Consider the following 18,059-nt stretch of genomic DNA (forward strand, 5'->3'; position numbering starts at 1 on the left):
CTGTGCCACCCTAAATAGTGAAAAGTCTGTACTTGGATGGCCATATTTTCACTGGGCAGTGGCCAGTTAGGTATTAAGTAATCATTGGTTCTTAACAATGTTATTAACTGCGCATTTCACCTCATTAAGATGCAATTTTCAATCCCACAACCCACTGCAAGAAAACTCAATGCCAAGAATTCTTGACATGGAAGTCAGAGCAGGTTACCAGCAAAGAACCTATGTGTTGGTCACCATGCAGCAGCATCACAGGGTATGGGTATGGGCATGAGGTATATATATATATATATATATATATACACACACACTCACTCACTCACTCACACACATACATACACACACACTCTCACACACTCACAAGAACATGGGTCCCATGTTCTTCTTCAAAACAGTATCATAGCATCTTTTATGCTTCATGAGTTGGAAGTCAAATGGGTTCCACAACTCATTGAAAGTCAGCTGGATGCAAACAAAAGCTATTATTTCTCAATCAGTATCACTGAAACATATTCTCTAATCCTTATCACACTTCTGTTTATAGATCTTGATGTGTTCCAATTGACTTCTACATTTTATACATTGCAACAGTGACTGTGCACCAAAACTATTTCTTTGAGATGTCTTGAGGTCTTGGAAGGTGCTTTTTAAATACAAGTTCTTTATTCATTAAATCGGTGGTGCAATTATAGAATTACACAGAGGTTATTTTGATTGTAGTTGCTTTGAGCGACAAGAACTCCTAGTGAAGACCACTGGTGACCTGGCTGATCATGATCTGGGATGTGGGTCTGGAAATCTATCTTGGACAAATTCCATGCCTTCAGGACAAGTTGATGAATTTGGTACCATCAACAAACTTGAGACCCCTCCTTGTGTGCCTTTGTCCAAGTGATTTATGTAAATTGAAATCAGAAGAGAAATCTCAGCACAATTTCCTGTTGTTCATCATCGCAAACATTCCCCATACCTAAAACAAAAATTTGTATGTATTCCTATTCTCTCTCTGTCACCCACCTTCCGGCTATCGGTGTGATGAAATTCCTTTGAATAACATCTGGTTCAATTTCCAAAACAAATCTCTTCTGTGGCACCTTATCAAATGCTCTCAAAAAAACATATTACAACATGCACAACATTCCCCTTATATAGACACAGGGCCACAAGATAATTCGAACCAGATTTGGGCCATGGCTAAGTATAAAACAAGCTGTAAGAATAATAAAATAAATGAGGCTAGGTATTATTGGGTACAAGGATAGCATTGGATGATTACAAAACACTAGATGCAATAACAGACTTTTAAAAAGGTCAAAATGTTGCTTCTGGGAGATACTGGCCTATTTGCTTGACATTTATAGTAGGAAAATATTTAACTTTGTTGTGAAGGAAGGAATTTAAAAGCATATAATGAGTTAAGGCAATAAATCTGAACCAACATGTTTTCTTGAAGGGCAGGTAATATTTAACAAAAAAAAATGGAATGCCTGGAGAATGCAGGTAATATGAAGAGTTCTTGGAGAAAAAAAATTAATAACAACTTTGAATATTTTGACTTTTAAAAAGTGATTAATTAAATTCCTCACAATTCTCACTATAGTGAACACTCATAACATGAAAAGGAACTTATAAATTCAATACTGAATTATGGGCCAGATAAGAAATGAAGGATTCTGATCACAGGTAGTAATTTTAATTGAGTGTCTATAAATAGTAGGTTTCAGAGACCTTATAGATTATAATAGTAACAACCTTTCTGAAGGAATGACAAGTGCTACCTTTGGTTCTCTCTCTGGTAGTTCTTTCACTCTAGGGAATGACAAAGATGCTGAATATTGGATAGGATATCAAACCGAGTCCCAGCTGCTTCCTTGAGGTCACACAAAATCTCCTACGAACAAAAGAAAGGTGCATTCCCAATGTCCTGAGCAACATATGCACCTCAACCAATATTACAACAAATAATTTTCTTTGTGTTGCTTGTGAAATCTTGCTGTGTGAAAATTAATCACATTGCTCCCCTAGATGATCAAGGATGTGCCAAAAAAGGGCTTAATTGGCTGTGAGGTAGCATGAGTCAGCCTGAGGTTCTGACAGGAACTAACTGTATCAAACACTTTATTTTTCTTTATTACAAGCAGCAGCAGCAGAATATATTTACAGCAATGATGATGGCCTAATGAATTAGGAAAGCAGTAGGTTCTGAAGAGATGACGATTCTCCAGAACAAACTATTGTTGTCATATCCAACATTACCATCAGCTAGCAAAATCTAGAGTTGCTTAAGTGGATGTTAATTTGAAGCTTTTTTTCCCCATAATGATTAGTTATTGTGCATGTAATTACTTATATTACTACTCCATTTCCCCCCAAGTCTCCAAGTTAAAAAAATTCAAGTGATCGCAAGATTCTAAAAGATGCATCAAAGATTTTTAAACAGCACCTTCCGAACCCACCACCACTTCCATCTAGAAGGACAGGGGCAGCAGACATAAGGGAACACCATGATCTGCAAGATCCCTTCCAAGCGACTCACCATCCTGACTTGGAAATATATCACTGTTCCTTCATTGTTGCTGCATCAAAATCCTGGAATTCCAACCCTGAGGACATTGGGATCAATCTACAACACATGGACTGCAGCGGTTCAAGAAGGCAGCTCACTACCACCTTCTCAAGAACAACTAGGGCTGGGCAATAAATATTGACTCAGCCACTGACACCCATGCCCGACGAGCGAATAAAAATAATTGTTTTCTCCTTACTTTGTGGAGCTGTGGGTTGAAGTTTATTATCTTTGATTCTGTTGTGATAGAGTGAGGTCTGAAAATCCCTTTAACTTCTTATCTCTTGGATATACTTCACTGATGACATCTCTCCATCTCACACAGGCAATTGCTCCACTCTAATATATGGAGAACATTTAATCTCATGACTTTTGCTTTGAGGAGAATGGCTGCACGATTCAGGCAGATACATTCTTTTTCAAAGTATCCTGGATCTCTGATCCCTGTAACTTATTCTTGACTGTTGCCTGAATCTGTGGAAATTGGTTGTCCTTTCTAAATGATGAAATTGTATGCACCCCACTTTCAAACTGTGTGCACCACTTTTATTGTTAATTTGCTAGTACTTTGCTCAACGTGGGGGTTCAGGTGCAGAGACCTTAAAAGTGTCACAAACAGGTGCAGAAAATAATCAAGGGAGCTAATGGAATGCTGGTCTTTAGATCTATAGGACCTGAGTACACAAGTTATGCTGCAGTTATACAAAACTCTCGTTAGACCCCACTTGGAGTTACTGTGAGCAGACCTGGGCACCACACCTCCAGAAGGATATATTGACCTTGGGGGGAGTACACTTTAGGTTTTCAAGAATGATGCTGGACTTCAGCAGTTGTAAGACGGAAGACCATAAGACATTGGACTAGAAGTTCGTCCATTAAATCTGCTCCGCCATTCAATCATGACTGATAACTTTCTCAATCCCATTCTCCCACCTTCGCCCTGTAACCCTTGATCTCTTTGACACTCAAGAACCTAACTATCTCTGTCTTAATGCATTCAATGACCAGGTCTCCACAGCCTTCTGTGGCAGTGAATTTCATAGATTCACCACTCTCTGACTGAAGAATTTTATCCTTACCTCTGTTCTAAACGATCTTCCCTTTACTTTATGAGGAGAGATAATACAAATTGGGTCTGTTTTCTCTAGAACTAGGAAGATTAAGTGGTGATCTGATCAAAGCCTTCAAGGTATTATAAAGAAAAGTCAGAGTAGATAAAGGTAAATTATTTCCACTGATCGGGATTCTCGAATTAGGGGGCTTAATCTGATAATTAGGACCAGAGTTTTCAGGACAGAGGTTAGGAAGCACTTCTGTACAGAGGGGGTGGCAGGTGCTTGGAACTCTCTTCCACAAATAGCAGTGGAGACTGGGTTAGTTGCTCATTTTATGTCTGAGATTGATGAATCTTTGTTAACCAAAGATATTAAGGGGTATGGGCCTAATGCAGGTATATGGAATTAGGCCTCATATCAACCATGATCTCACTTAAAGGTAGAACAGGCTCAAGGGCTGTATAGCCTACTCCTGTTCCTATGTTGAGAGTGTGGTGCTGGACAAACAAAGCAGGTCTGGGGGCATCCAAGGAGCAGGAGACTTGATGTTTCAGGCATAAACCCTTCATCAGTAAATCTATGTTCCTATATTCCTAAATCAATGTGCTTAAAAGTGCTTAGATTCAGTATTTCAGGTTGAATCCATTGATATTCTTTCAGCGTTTTTATAAATAGTGAAACCAGAACGTTTGCTATCTCAGTTTTACGATTTGATGATTACTTCTTTCTTGACATGATATCTACTCCATACACTGTGAATTCTTCCTGGAAGAATATAAAAAAATTGAAATATGCTGCTTGAACTTGTATCACCTCAGTATCTAATACGATAATCAAATCTGACATTGCTATTTGTTCACTAGGCTGTGCTACGCTTTGCAGCATGTGGAATATGCTTACACATTGGTTACCTGATTGCTTGTGTTTTCCCACAAACATTGCTGAGCCTTGGCGTTTGGACTTTCTTCGGTGTTGATGGCAGTGGAAAATACTTCTGCCAATTTGCTAAAGTCACAGGTTTCTATGTTGCTAAGTGTATGAATTTTTGAAACCAACGTTGTGAATCTTGATGAATTCTACCTTCGGTTTGGGTTCTGCCATGAGTCTGGTGAGTCTTGGGAAATCCTTTGCTGGAAATCTTTTGATCTGCTGTTCCATGACCAAATGTACCTTGATCTGTTTGTTCCTTGACTTTAACTAATTTGACTCCTTCCACCAATTAAAATAGATTATGATCAAAACATGCAATCTTGTTCAAGAGTGAGAATTCTTGATTGTGAAGTATGTATAAATTGTCCATTAAATGACACCCTTGCGTTGCAGAGTTGCTTGTAACTTATCTTTAATCTTAAGTACTATGCCTCTTAAGACCTTGCAGTTGCACTGTTGTTGGCTATAAAGCATGTTTATTCAAGATCAGGCCTCTAATCACATAGTTACACTTGTTGTACTTTAATACATTTTCTGAAAATGATCTATTGTTTAACAGTTAAAACATTGTTTTTGAATATCTGACACTGTTTTTGCTTATGAGATTTTCTTGATCCATGGTACTGACACTAACTGTTAATATCTGATGCTTGTCTTATTCACTGCACTTGCTTATTATGTGTATCCTTAAACATTTTGTACATAGAGAACAGAATGGATCCTGCTAAACTCCTGTGATAAAATTGATATTCTCCTCTTATGATTGATCATGCAGCTTCTGAGAAGCTTCCTTTAGAGTCCAATTTTCCTTTGACTGTAATAAAACTAATAAAATCCCATCAGCAAATCCAACACAATTCTGCCTTCTTTTAATTCTGACTTTAAATCTCCATTGTCACATTTTACTACTAATCAGTAAAGATCATTAATCTAATTATTCATGGAATTGTAAAGATGTTGAACTCTTTTATTTAATATTGCTAATTTGAGAATTTCATTTGCCTTGAGATTGAAGCAATTATCAATGTGTTTAGAACTTCATCAAAAATATTTGTGGCTTGTTTTATACTTTGGTAAGCTATAATATCATCAGCTGTGCTCCCAATAACATCAATGTACATGTTACATTAATAAGATCAATATTGTTACAGAGACAATTGAAGAAGAAACAAAAGGTTGATTTTACTGCTTTGATATCCTTAGCTGTTCTCTGCCCAAGACCATATAATATTATAGGGGTGAAGCTTATGACAATCATTAGCATTAAGTCCTTTATATCATTGCAGCCACATGCAACACTGTTTAGATAGTGGGAAATATGGATTATTAATTTTTAACTTACATCATTTGTTGTTGTATCTAAGATCTTTCATAGACTGAAATTGTTTTGAAAAGAAAGACAAAACTGACCTAAAATGGCTGTTGTGATCACTTCAGATTGAAGCAAGGTCAAGGCACCAATTTGAAATAAATAATACTTTTGCACTGAAATCATTATTTTATATAAAAACACTGGCATCAAGCAAAAGAGTATGTGTCAAAAAATTTGCAGCTTCTGTTTTGACTCACCCTTCTTTGATAGTTTCACGTGTTGTTCTTGTAAGGTTGACTGTTCATTTAAGGTTGCTTAGAGAGACAATAGGGGCAGACTCAAGAACCTTAAATGAACTGTATTTCACCAGCTGATTTTGAATAGCAAAAGAGAGAAGGAAAATGGATTTGAAAGTAAGATAAGGAAGATTCCATCTCTCCCTCCATCTGAAAAGACAGAGCACAGTGAAAAAGCAAACTAGGAAATAAATGTTCACCAAAACAAACTTCACAATTGCTGAGAATCTCAACTAAACAATGATGGTCTCAGATTAAAAATTTAAAACTTTAAAAGCTCCAAAGACTTTTAAACTACACAGCCTTTATTCTTCCTATTTGTATTAAACTCTTTCCCATTTAAATATATTGCCTATATTTTAATGTATCTAATGTTGTTTTCCTGTTTGGGAGTTAGTAGATAATAAAATTTCTCTTTCTTTCACTTGGGAAAACTTTGTAATTGGCTGCTTCATTTTGACCTGGCAAACTGCATCTTTACTTGAAGTGTAACGGCTGTGTGCAAAAGAAGAAATAAAAATATTTGTTGTGACTGAAAGAAGGGTGCATTAAGGGTGAGTTGGAGGTTTGGATTAGGAGTTGGCTGGCTGGAAGAAGACAGAAGGTAGTAGTTGATGGCAAAGGTTCATCTTGGAGTGCCATCACTAGCGGTCTTCCGCAAGGATCTGTTTTGGGACCATTGCTGTTTGTCATTTTTATAAATGACCTGGAGGAGGGGTTAGAAGGTTGGGTGAGCAAGTTTGCGGATGATACGAAAGTCGGAGGAGTTGTAGACAGTGAGGAAGGATGTGGCAGGTTACAGCGGGATATAGATAAGCTGCAGAGCTGGGCAGAAAGGTGGCAAATGGAGTTTAATGTAGCTAAGTGTGAGGTGATTCACTTTGGTAAGAGTAACAAAAAGATGGGGTACTGGGCTAATGGTCGGATACTTGGTAGTGTGGATGAGCAGAGGGATCTTGGTGTCCATGTACACAGATCTTTGAAAGTTGCCACCCAGGTAAATAGTGCGGTGAAGAAGGCATATGGCGTACTGGCTTTTATTGGTAGAGGAATTGAGTTCCGGAGTCCTGAGGTCATGTTGCAGTTGTATAAGACTCTGGTGCGGCCGCATCTGGAGTATTGTGTGCAGTTTTGGTCGCCATACTATAGGAAGGATGTGGAGGCACTGGAACGGGTGCAGAGGAGGTTTACCAGGATGTTGCCTGGTATGGTAGGAAGATCGTATGAGGAAAGGCTGAGGCACTTGGGGTTGTTTTCATTGGAGAAAAGAAGGTTTAGGGGTGACTTGATAGAGGTGTACAAGATGATTAGGGGTTTAGATAGGGTTGACAGTGAGAATCTTTTTCCACGTATGGAGTCAGCTATTACAAGGGGGCATAGCTTTAAATTAAGGGGGGGTAGGTATAGGACAGATGTTAGGGGTAGGTTCTTTACTCAGCGAGTCGTGAGTTCATGGAATGCCAGTAGCAGTGGTGGACTCTCCCTCATTATGGGCATTTAAGCGGGCATTGGATAGGCATATGGAGGATAGTGGGCTAGTGTAGGTTAGGTGGGCTTGGATCGGCGCCACATCGAGGGCCGAAGGGCCTGTACTGCGCTGTATTCTTCTATGTTCTATTTTCTATGTTCTATGTTTAAAAAAAGGAGAGTCAATTTCCCCATTTCACCTGCCATGACAAATATGGGGGATACTGCCAGAGTGAATGCCAGAATTGAGTGGACCAAATTAATTGCTGCTTGAAAAGCAGTTTTTTTTTAAATAGAGAAACTGAAACAGAGTTGTTCTTGAGTGTCTAAGATATAAAAATGCTAACATGTCCATATTTGATACTAATGATTTCATATTGAAGAATGAAATAACTTATGAAAAACTAAAAGCCTTTCCTTAGAAGAATTAAAATGAGTAGCTACATACTTAGAGGTGGAATTTCATCCAAAGTCTGGAAAACAGTAATTGCAAAACAAGCAGCAAACTAGATTTAGAACCTAGTGAAAGAGATTCTAGATTGGAGTGCTGCTGAAAAAGCACAGCAGTTTAGGCAGCATCCGAGAAGAAGGAAAATCGACGTTTCAGTCAAAAGCCCTTCATCAGGAATAGAGGCATAGTGCCTGCAGGGTGGAGAGATAAATTCCCATTTATCTCTCCACCTTGCAGGCTCTCTGCCTGTACTCCTGATGAAGGGCTTTTGCCCGAAATGTTGATTTTCCTGCTCCTCGGATGCTGCCTGAACTGCTGTGCTTTTCCAGCACTACTCTAATCTAGAATCTGGTTTCCAGCATCTGCAGTCCTTGTTTGTACCTGTAGTGAAAGAGACAAAATGGAATACAGTTATCAAATCATAGAGTTCCTGGAGTGCAGAAAGAGGCTATTCAACCCATTAAGTCTCTGCCGACCCTCCAAAGAGCATCCTACCCAGAGCTATTTCCCGCACCTTATCCCCATAACCCAGCATTATCATGGTCATCACATCTAACTTGCACATCTTTGGAACAATAACTAAGATGAGGAAGGAAAGGAGAAAGACATAGAAGAGAAAAACCAAGAGAGATATTGAGAGAAAGGGAAAGGCAGGAATGAGAATGGTTAGAAGAAAGAAAACCCAGGGATAGGAAAGAGGAAGAGAAAGAAAGTTCCAACTGAGACAACTTGAGCTGTGAAAGCAGGTCTGCAGAGGAAAGCAGATCTAATTAACTGAAGACTCAAGTTTTCACGTTTGTTTATTTAATCCCGAATTTGATGTGAAAAAGATGGATGTCTCTTGAGAGGAGTGATACTGACTTTAAGCAAATGAAGTCCATTATTTTAAATGCATAGCTGTTGATGCAGAGGTGTACAGACAGAAATTCTGTAAGCTTAAAAAAATGGCTTGATCAAACATTGGAGGCAATGGTATTACCACTGGTATTACCAGAAACTCAGCTAATGTTCTGGGGACCTGAGTTCAAAAGATGGAATTTGAATGCAATAAAGCATCTGGAATTAAAGTCCAATGGTGAATCAGCATCAAGAATTTCATATTTGCTGTTTAATTCAGACATATGATCACTTCGTGTATTTGACGTGAAACTTTGTGTGTGGAGCAGCCAGTTTGGAGAGACAATAGGGCTAGACTCTGGAGTCCGTAATGAATTCAATTGCAGCATCTTATTTTCAATTGGAGAAGAGGGAAGGTAAACAGATTCGTTTGCAAGAACTGAAAGATTCTCTGCCACTTCCTGTTTATCTCATCATCTTCACTGGGCCCACTGAAAAAGCAAACTAGATGAAAATAATTCATTGAGAAATATTTAAGAACTTCATCAATACTAAGAATACCAGTCAAGAATTTAAAAAAAACGTGATCTCAGGTTAAAAAACTAACACCTTAAGGCCTTAAAGGAGTTTTGAACTGCTTAGTATTTATTTTTTCAGTGTGTACCAGATGTTTTCCATTGAAACGCATTGTATGTATTTCGTATGCTTGATGCTGTATTCCTACTATTTATTTGTGGGGTTAGTAGTTAATGAAATTCCTTTTTCTTTCACTCAGGAAAACCTTATAATTGTCTTTAAAAACAAAAAAAGTGAAATTGCTGGAAAAGCTCAGCAGGTCTGGCAGCATCTGAGGAACAAGAAAGGTGATGTTTCCAGCTTAACTCTTCATCAACTCTGATTTTTCCAGCATCTGCAGTTTTCACTAGCTCCTCTGTGGAGAGAAATCAGAGTTAATATTTCAGAAGGATGACTCGACACAAAATGTTACTCTGATTCAGAGTTAATATTTCAGAAGGATGACTCGACACAAAATGTTACTCTGATTTCTCTCCACAGATGCTGCCAGACCTGCTGAGCTTTTCCAGCAATTTCTGCTTTTGTTTCTGATTTGCAGCATCCGCAGTTTTTTCGGTTTTTATTTATAATTGGCTTAGTCATTTTGCTCGAGTTAACTATATCTTGAATCGAATTGTGATAGCTGTGTGCTAAAGAAGAAGCAAAAATATTTGTTTTACTTGATTTGGGTGGGGACTTATAAAGAAAGGAGCCAAATCGCCCCTCCTCACCTGTTTGTAGCACCACGCTGTACATATGAGAGTAGATGATGTTCTAATTGTGTTTGGATGATTAAATCATTATGTCGCCTCATTAGGAACACAACAGACTGGGAATCCATGCTGCAGAATTCAGGCTGGATTTTTATTATAGCCTGTCTCTCCAGAATTGAACATGGAACCACTTACACAGAAAGACCTGTCAGTTTATTATTTGTCACCTCTCTAATTTACAATGTACTTGGTATAAGCCAGTTTTGGATAGTCTGTATAAATGGAGTCTTACAAGACAAGGCTGAATAACAGGTACCATCACATTCAGAATTGTACGGTAATACATATTTGTAAACATGATTTTAAAAATTAGGTCATGTTATTTGCTTAGGGAAAGGCTTTGGGCTTGTTTGTTTCCAAGATTATGTTATATTTTGCATCAATAATTGGCCTAGGTAATGGAGCTTGTAAGAGTAACAGTCTCAGGTAAGTAGGCGAACCTTCTGTTAAGTGTCACTGAGGCCATTCTTCACACACTTGTTCTTGACTTTACAGTTTTAACAAGTTATTCATGACAGTACACAGAAATATGATTAAAAAAGAAAGAATACTTACAGTTCTTGGGTCATAAAGAGAAGCTGATGCTCTTTTTATGATGCACCAGAATGTACAATCCAGTATTCATGGATGACAGGGTATAAATCTACAATTGCTATTCGGTGTCAATCTGCCAGGTGCTCTTTTGACAATTTGCTTTAAATCAGCAATGCTGCAACTGCTACATAAAAGTAAAGAAAAAAATTCTGCTCTCAGTTCCAACTATTTTACATTTAATGTTCAGCCAATGTCCCCTCTTTCTAAACCCTCAAATATTAGAAACAATATCCACTCTGTGGCATACTTCCATGATTTTAAACACATCCATTACATTTCCCTATAAACTACACTGTCAAAAAATCGAAGGTACTTTGTAACTCTTTCTTTGCATCTATACTATCCCAAGCAGTATCATTGATAAGCTGTGCTGCACTCCATCAAAATCTTTAACCTTGCGTCTGTAGATTCTTGCATTCCGCAAAATCATTGCAGAGTTTGTCCATAAAACAACAGCAATTATACTTCAAAAGTAATCAGTGAGTTATGAATTGTTTTGGTTTATGAAAGGTGCTATGTAAATACAAATTCTTTCATTCCTTCTTACGTGAGCACACTTTGTTCACACAACAATGAATACTTGGACACACAGAAAACAGCAGAGAATTTTCACCAGCAATGTCTTGGGCACATTCTCTGGATTCAGTGGGACAATTGTTTTTTACATTAGATTCCCTCCAGTGTGGAAACAGGCCCTTTGGTCCAACTAGTCCAGACCGACTCTCCGAAGAGTAACCCACCCAGACTCATTTCCTTCTGACTCATGCACCTAACACTATGGGCAATTTACCATAGCCAGTTCACCTGACCCGCACATCTTTGGACTGTGGGAAGAAACCAGAGCACCCTGAGGAAACACACGTACAGAATGTGCAAACTCCACACACGCGGTCGCCCGAGGCTGGAATCGAACCTTGGACCCTGGTGCTGTGAGGCAGCAGTGCTAACCACTGAGCCACCATGCCACCCCTGACAATTGCCAAATGGATGCTGATGTCTTGAAATCAGCTCCACATTCAGGCAACATTCCTGAAACGATGGACTAGACATGTTGTCCAAACAGTTAAAAAGCTTCGCCACTGCAAGGCCTGTTTTCTCAACTCTCAAAGATCCAAAGGAGGACAAAGTAAATGCCACAAAGATGTTCTGAAGCTCTCTCTGAACCACAACAGTGTGGACATTAATGGCAGAAAGGTACTCACTACCAATCGTTTAAAATGGCGACAATTTGTCCGTACTTGGAGTCCAAACACCTTCCTGATGAGGAAGAGCAGCAGCAGAGAAGGAAAGAAAAAGAAGAAAACCTAGTATCTGCTACTTTGTGGGATGTCCTGCCCCAGCATTTGTGTGTTGAGAACTGAACAGCCAAGTCACGTAAAGAACTGCAGCAGAAACGGACAATTCTGAGCGGATCAACTAGGTGAAAGTGAGGACTGCAGATGCTGGAGAATAGAGTCAAGATTAGAGTGATGCTGGAAAAGCACAGCAGGTCAGGCAGCATCCAAGGAGCAGGAAAATTGATGTTTTGGGCAGGAGCCCTTCATCAGGAATGAGGAGTAGATGTCTGGGTAGATGTCATTATTCAATCTAAGGAAAGCTAACAATAACAATAATGGTGGAAGTAAAAGTTGGAATCATGTGATGCATGTTGATGTGATGGGAAGAAACTAGAGGTGATAGACTCAATTATCTTGCTTCACAGTGTTTGATGTAGGGGTGTTGGCATTGGACTGGGTTGGACAATGTCAAAAATTACACGACACCGGGTTATAGTCCAATGGGTTTATTTGAAAACACTAGCTTCACTGTGTTTAGTCATGGTATTTTATTCCCTTGGGGGTAATTTAAACCAAAGTAAACAAATTTACTAAATGAGCCCCAAATGAAGAAATTATGAACAGAATTTCACCCTGTGTAATGTTTACTTTAACATGGATCAAAAGCAATGCAAATTTGAAAACAATTAACAGACAAATTTTATTGCAAACTAAACGTAAATTTAAAAATTTACCTTCACTTTAAACAGTCAATGCTGCATATATTTATCTTATATAATTATGAGAAGTATGTGTAGAACTGTAGGAGATGGGTGAGGTTCTCAAAGAATATTTCTTCTCTATGTTTACCATGGGGAAAAACATGAAGACTTGGGAACTTGGGAAATTAGTGGTGATATCTTGGGACAGCCCATATCACAGTAGAGGAGATGTTGAATGTATTAGAATGTATGAAGGTGGATAAATCTCCTGGTCCCCATCAGATATATCCAAGAACACTGCATGAGGCTAGAGAAGAAATTCCGGCTCATTGCATCATTGTTTGCCATAGGTGAGGTCCCAGAAGACTGAAGAGTATCAAATGTTGTGCCATTATTCAAGAAGGGCTGCAAAGGAAAGCCTTGGAACGATAGACCAGTGAGCTTAACATCTGTCGTGGGTAAGTTACTTGAGAAGATTCTGAGGCAGAAGATATACATGCATTTGGAAGGACAGGGTTTGATTAGGTCAGCATGGATCTGTGAGTGTGAGATCATGCCTCACAAATTTGTTAGAGTTCTTTGATGACATGACCAGGAAGGTTGACAAGGGCAGGATGGTAGATGTAGTCTGTATGGATTTCAGTAAGGTCATTGATAATGTTCCACATGGTAGGCTGCTCTGGAAGGGTAGGTCGCATGGAATCCAGAGGGAGCTGGCAGATTGGATACACAGTTGGCTTGATGGTAGGAAGCAGAGGGTAATGGTGGAAGGATGCTTGTCAGACTGGAGGCCTGTGACTAGTGGAGTGCCTCAGGAGTCGGTGCTGGGCCCATTACTGTTTGTTATCGATATCAATGATTTGGATGAGAATGTACAAGGCATGATTAGTAAGTTTGCTGATGACACTAAAATAGGCGGTATCGTGGACAGTGAGGAAGGTTATCAGAAATTGCAGCAGGACCTTGATCAACTTGGGAAGTGGGCCCCACATGGGGAAATGGCAAATGGAGTTTAATATAAATAAATGTGAGGTCTTGCATTTTGGACAGTCAAATCAAGGTAGAAGTTTCATGGTGAATGGTAGGGTCTTAAGGAGTGTAATGGAACAGAGAGATCTCAAATTTCAGGTGTATGGTTGTCTGAAAGTGGAGTCACAGGTAGACAGGGCAGTGAAGAAGGCTTTTGGCACACTGGCCTTCATCAGTCAGAGCATTGAATATGGAAGTTGGGAAAATATGTTGCAGTTGTACAGGATGTTGGTAAAGCTGCAGTTGGAGTATTGTGTTCAGTTTTGGTCACCTTGTTAGAGGAAGGATGTTATTAAACTGGAAAAAGTGCAGAAGAAAATTACAAGGATGTTGCCTGGACTCAATGGTCTGAGTTAAAGGGAGAGGTTGGACAAGCTAGGACATTTTTCCTTCGAATGTAGGAGACTGAGGGGGGATCTTATAAAAGTGTATAAGATCATGAGGGGCATGGATAGGGTGAATGCTCTAAGTCTTTTTCTCAGGGTTGAGAAATCAAGGACTAGATCAGTTTAAAGTTAGAGGGGAAAGAATAAAAGGGAACTTGAGGGGCAACGTTTTTTACATAGAGGGTGGTATGCCAGTGGAAATGGTTGAGGCGGGTACATTAACCACATTTAAAAGGCATTTGGATAAATACATGGATAGGAAAGGAAGAGAAAGATATGGGCCAAGTGCAGGGAAATGGGCTTAGCATGGACAGACATTTTGCTCAGCATAGACCAGTTTGGGCCAAAGGACCTGTCTCTGTGCTGTAGAACTCTATGACTCTATGACTCTATGAGACTCTACAACACAAACCTCTGATATTTGGGAGTAGCTTACTACGAAGTTCCATAATATACTAAGGCTCATTCATGCTTAGGGTAGGCCAGGAGTCTGATCCAATAACAGCTTTCACCCGCGAGTTTTATTACCATCAGCAAAGTACACTTTTATGAACGCTTTCACACTTGGTTCATAACAGCCTTGATGGTGTAAATTTTCAGATATCCATTTCAACTGATCAGTCAGTAACACCCCAATTTATGGTTTGACTGCTCCTGATAAAACAGTTTTTTTTTGTATCTTCAAGCTACTCCCTCAGACTTTCAGGCTTTTGGAAGTTTATTTTTGTTTCCTTCCGTACTGCTTCCAAAATCTTCTGAACCTGGGCCTTATTACCCTCAGTCCTAGGTTTCTTAACTGTCAGCTTGTCTTATGGCTTTTGTAAATTAACTTCCTTCCTGTTGGTACTGCTTCCAGATCAAGAGTTGCCAGATCTCAGTCTTTCATATTAGCCAAGAAATCTAAAGTTGATCTCTTTACAAATTGTGCAAATTCTTATAAGTCCCTTTTAAACATACTTGAAACAAGGTTTTTAAAGAAATTGCAATTTTTCTTATCATACTGCTTCCATTAGTCATTGCAATTTGACCAACACTGTAACACTGCAAACTTGTTTTCCCTGTACATTATGAACACACATTCTCTTACAGTATTGACTCAGAGGTAACGCTCTTGCCAGAGTCAGAGGTCATAGGTTCAAATCCGACTCTAGAGACTGGAGTGTAAAATCCAGCTGCCACTCAAGCACAGTACTGTGGAAATGTTGCTGACCTTTTGGATGAAACTTCAATTGAAGTCTTGTCCATATTTTTAGCTAGATATAAAAGGTCCCATTGCAGTAATCTGGGGAGAGCAGGGACATCTTCCTTGTGTTCCAACTGAGATTATCCTTGACTGACATCACTCTCCGATCTTACCCTCATTGCTGCTTGAGGAAACTTGCTGTGTGCAAGGTAATTATTGCATGTCTTACATTACAATAGTCATTACATTTAGCAGAGGAATATTTTGTGACACTGAGATTGTGGAAGGTACCAGACGATGTAAATTATTATAATTTCATTGCAAATTTCAGGCAAGTTAAGATATTGTTTTGTAGAAAACATCCATCAAAAGAATCAATTACTCGCAGATGTTTCCACCTACCATCTGCCCATTCCCTTCACTTATTGCTATTGTCATCAAACTAAGGTCATTTCAGGATGTATACTTTCTTATCATCTTTGAATGTAGCTACTCAAATGTCTATTTCTAATGCAAATTATAGGAAGACCTAATACAAAAGGTCCTTTTATCCATAATTGATTTTTCTGTTCATTGACATAGAAATATATAAACTTGCAGCTCATAAACAGGACATTTGCTTCACTGCCTCTGAGGTAGCTATTTGTAAGAACGAACCAATTACTGTTGTTTTGTAGTGGTTCCAATGAGGTCAGCCAGGTGGACTCCATAGACTACCACACCCTAATGGTGACTTTTAATCTGGTCCAATCTGGGAGCGCTGGCTGACAGGTAAGAACAGGAGTGTCATATGTCCTGTTCACTCTGAGAGCTGGCTATGGGGGAGCTTGATCAGTGTCAAGGACTCTCCTTGTGTAAATAAAGGTGACTTGGGTGATGGGATACCAGTCTCTGTGAAGTTAATTCAGTGGCCACGAGAGACAAGCACGCTTCTGAAGAAGTTCGCTAGCACCTGTCATCTTTGAGTTGGACCAAGCAGTTCTGGCATCATGTTGATATTTGGGAAGCTTGACTCATTCAACCCTTGCATCAAAGATTAGGCCCAGTATGTGGAAAGAATGTGTTTTTTTTCAGGCAAGTGACAATGGGGCAGCTGAGAAACAACAAATAATTCTCCTGACAGCTTGTGGATCCACAGCTTTTTCATTTATCAGAACCCTAACTTTCCCTGAGGCACCAGACATTAAAACCTTTCAAACGTTGGTGGATTTAGTTCGGAATAGTATGAACCCAAGCTTCCTCTAATTCTGAGACATTATTAGCTTTCCTCAGCAAATCGACAACCAGGCAAATCTGCATCAGGATTTTTGATTATGATTTAACCCTTAATGAGATGTTGAGAGGCCGTTTGGTATGTGGGATTAATAATGTAACCATGCAAAAGTACCTACTAGCTGAAGCCCAACTGGACTTCACACTGGCGTTGCAACTGGCTTTATCATTGGAAAATGCAACAAGTGGAGCATATGAGTTGCAGGGTATTCTGATGGAAGTGGACACCCTCACCAGTCATACGGAGCTTGGGGCACATCACTGTAGTGAAGGCAATTACATAGCCTCACTCAAGACATATCCTGAAAAGAGGGACTCTAAATCAGCCCACAGCAAAACCCAAATAAAAAAGCCAAGCCTCAAACAAATGGTTACCATTTTCTTTAGGATCCGGGCCAGTGACCATTGTAGCTGCTGCTGGTATGTGGACACAAGACAGCAAAGGAATCCCACTAGACCGAAATTGAGGAAGAGAACTCATAGACTGGTATCCAGGAGAATGCACACCCTAGAAAATCCATCTACATCTGGTTTGGAAGAGTTAAATTGCTTAGCAACATTCAAATCAGAACCAATCAAAACAAACATTAGGTGAAATGGTCACTTGATTCTAATGGACGTCGATACCAGCACTGCAACTTTATTGATCAGAGAGTCAGTCTTTAACGAAACTCATAAGGACTCCAACCCTTATGTATGTGTAAGGTTTCAGCCAGACTGAGAACCTATACCGGGAAACCTTCACAGATTAAGGGGACAACATCAGTTCCAGTCTCGTATGAGAAGCAGCTGGTTCCGTTACCACTGATTGTAGGTGTTATAGACTAGTTCAGACCACTCAAAACATTCTTAAGCAGGCAGCCCAAACCATAACTTTGCAATTTGTTCCAGTAAGTTTACAGTGAAAATTCCCCAGAGTAAGTTAGCTAGGTTGACTACCAGGTTTTAAAACAGATAAAAATTTACTCACAAAATTGCACAAGAATCACAGAATAAAGAATCCGCACATAACTCAGACTATCCAAACCAGACTTAATTATGCTGTTTCAAATATGCACAACAATTCCAATAAACAAACCCCTCAAAAGCAGTAAAAATGAAAGAAAGGCTTACAGGTCGAAGTTAGAAAGGCAGAAGGAGAGAGAGTCGAGCAGCCTGTTTCCACACAGCTCACTGCTGAACTCTCTAACTGGTTCTGGACCGAACTGCTCAGCGAGAGAGCTGGCCATGCCCCCTTGACTTATACAGGTTACTTCTAAAAAATATAAAAACTTTGGCCTCAAGTCTCATCTGTTTATATATAAACAAAAAGGCCTCTCAGTACCCTTTTATTTCTGTACCAAACTAATCTAATCAGAGCCGGGAGCTGTATACGACC

General features: G+C 39.3%; 1 long non-coding RNA gene across 1 annotated transcript in view; it reads left to right on the forward strand.

The window, feature by feature from the left end:
• Positions 1-4,550: 4,550 nt before the first annotated feature.
• LOC148149707 (uncharacterized) overlaps positions 4,551-18,059 on the forward strand; it is a 340,804-nt gene continuing 327,295 nt past the window's right edge. The window contains exon 1 of the long non-coding RNA XR_015757325.1: positions 4,551-4,726. This is a non-coding gene — a long non-coding RNA (uncharacterized LOC148149707). The remainder of the gene's footprint in view (positions 4,727-18,059) is intronic.

This window comes from Chiloscyllium plagiosum, unplaced genomic scaffold (assembly GCF_037043375.1).
Source record: "Chiloscyllium plagiosum isolate Xiang-an unplaced genomic scaffold, Cpla_swu_hap1 HiC_scaffold_6, whole genome shotgun sequence".
Taxonomy (NCBI): domain Eukaryota; kingdom Metazoa; phylum Chordata; class Chondrichthyes; order Orectolobiformes; family Hemiscylliidae; genus Chiloscyllium; species Chiloscyllium plagiosum.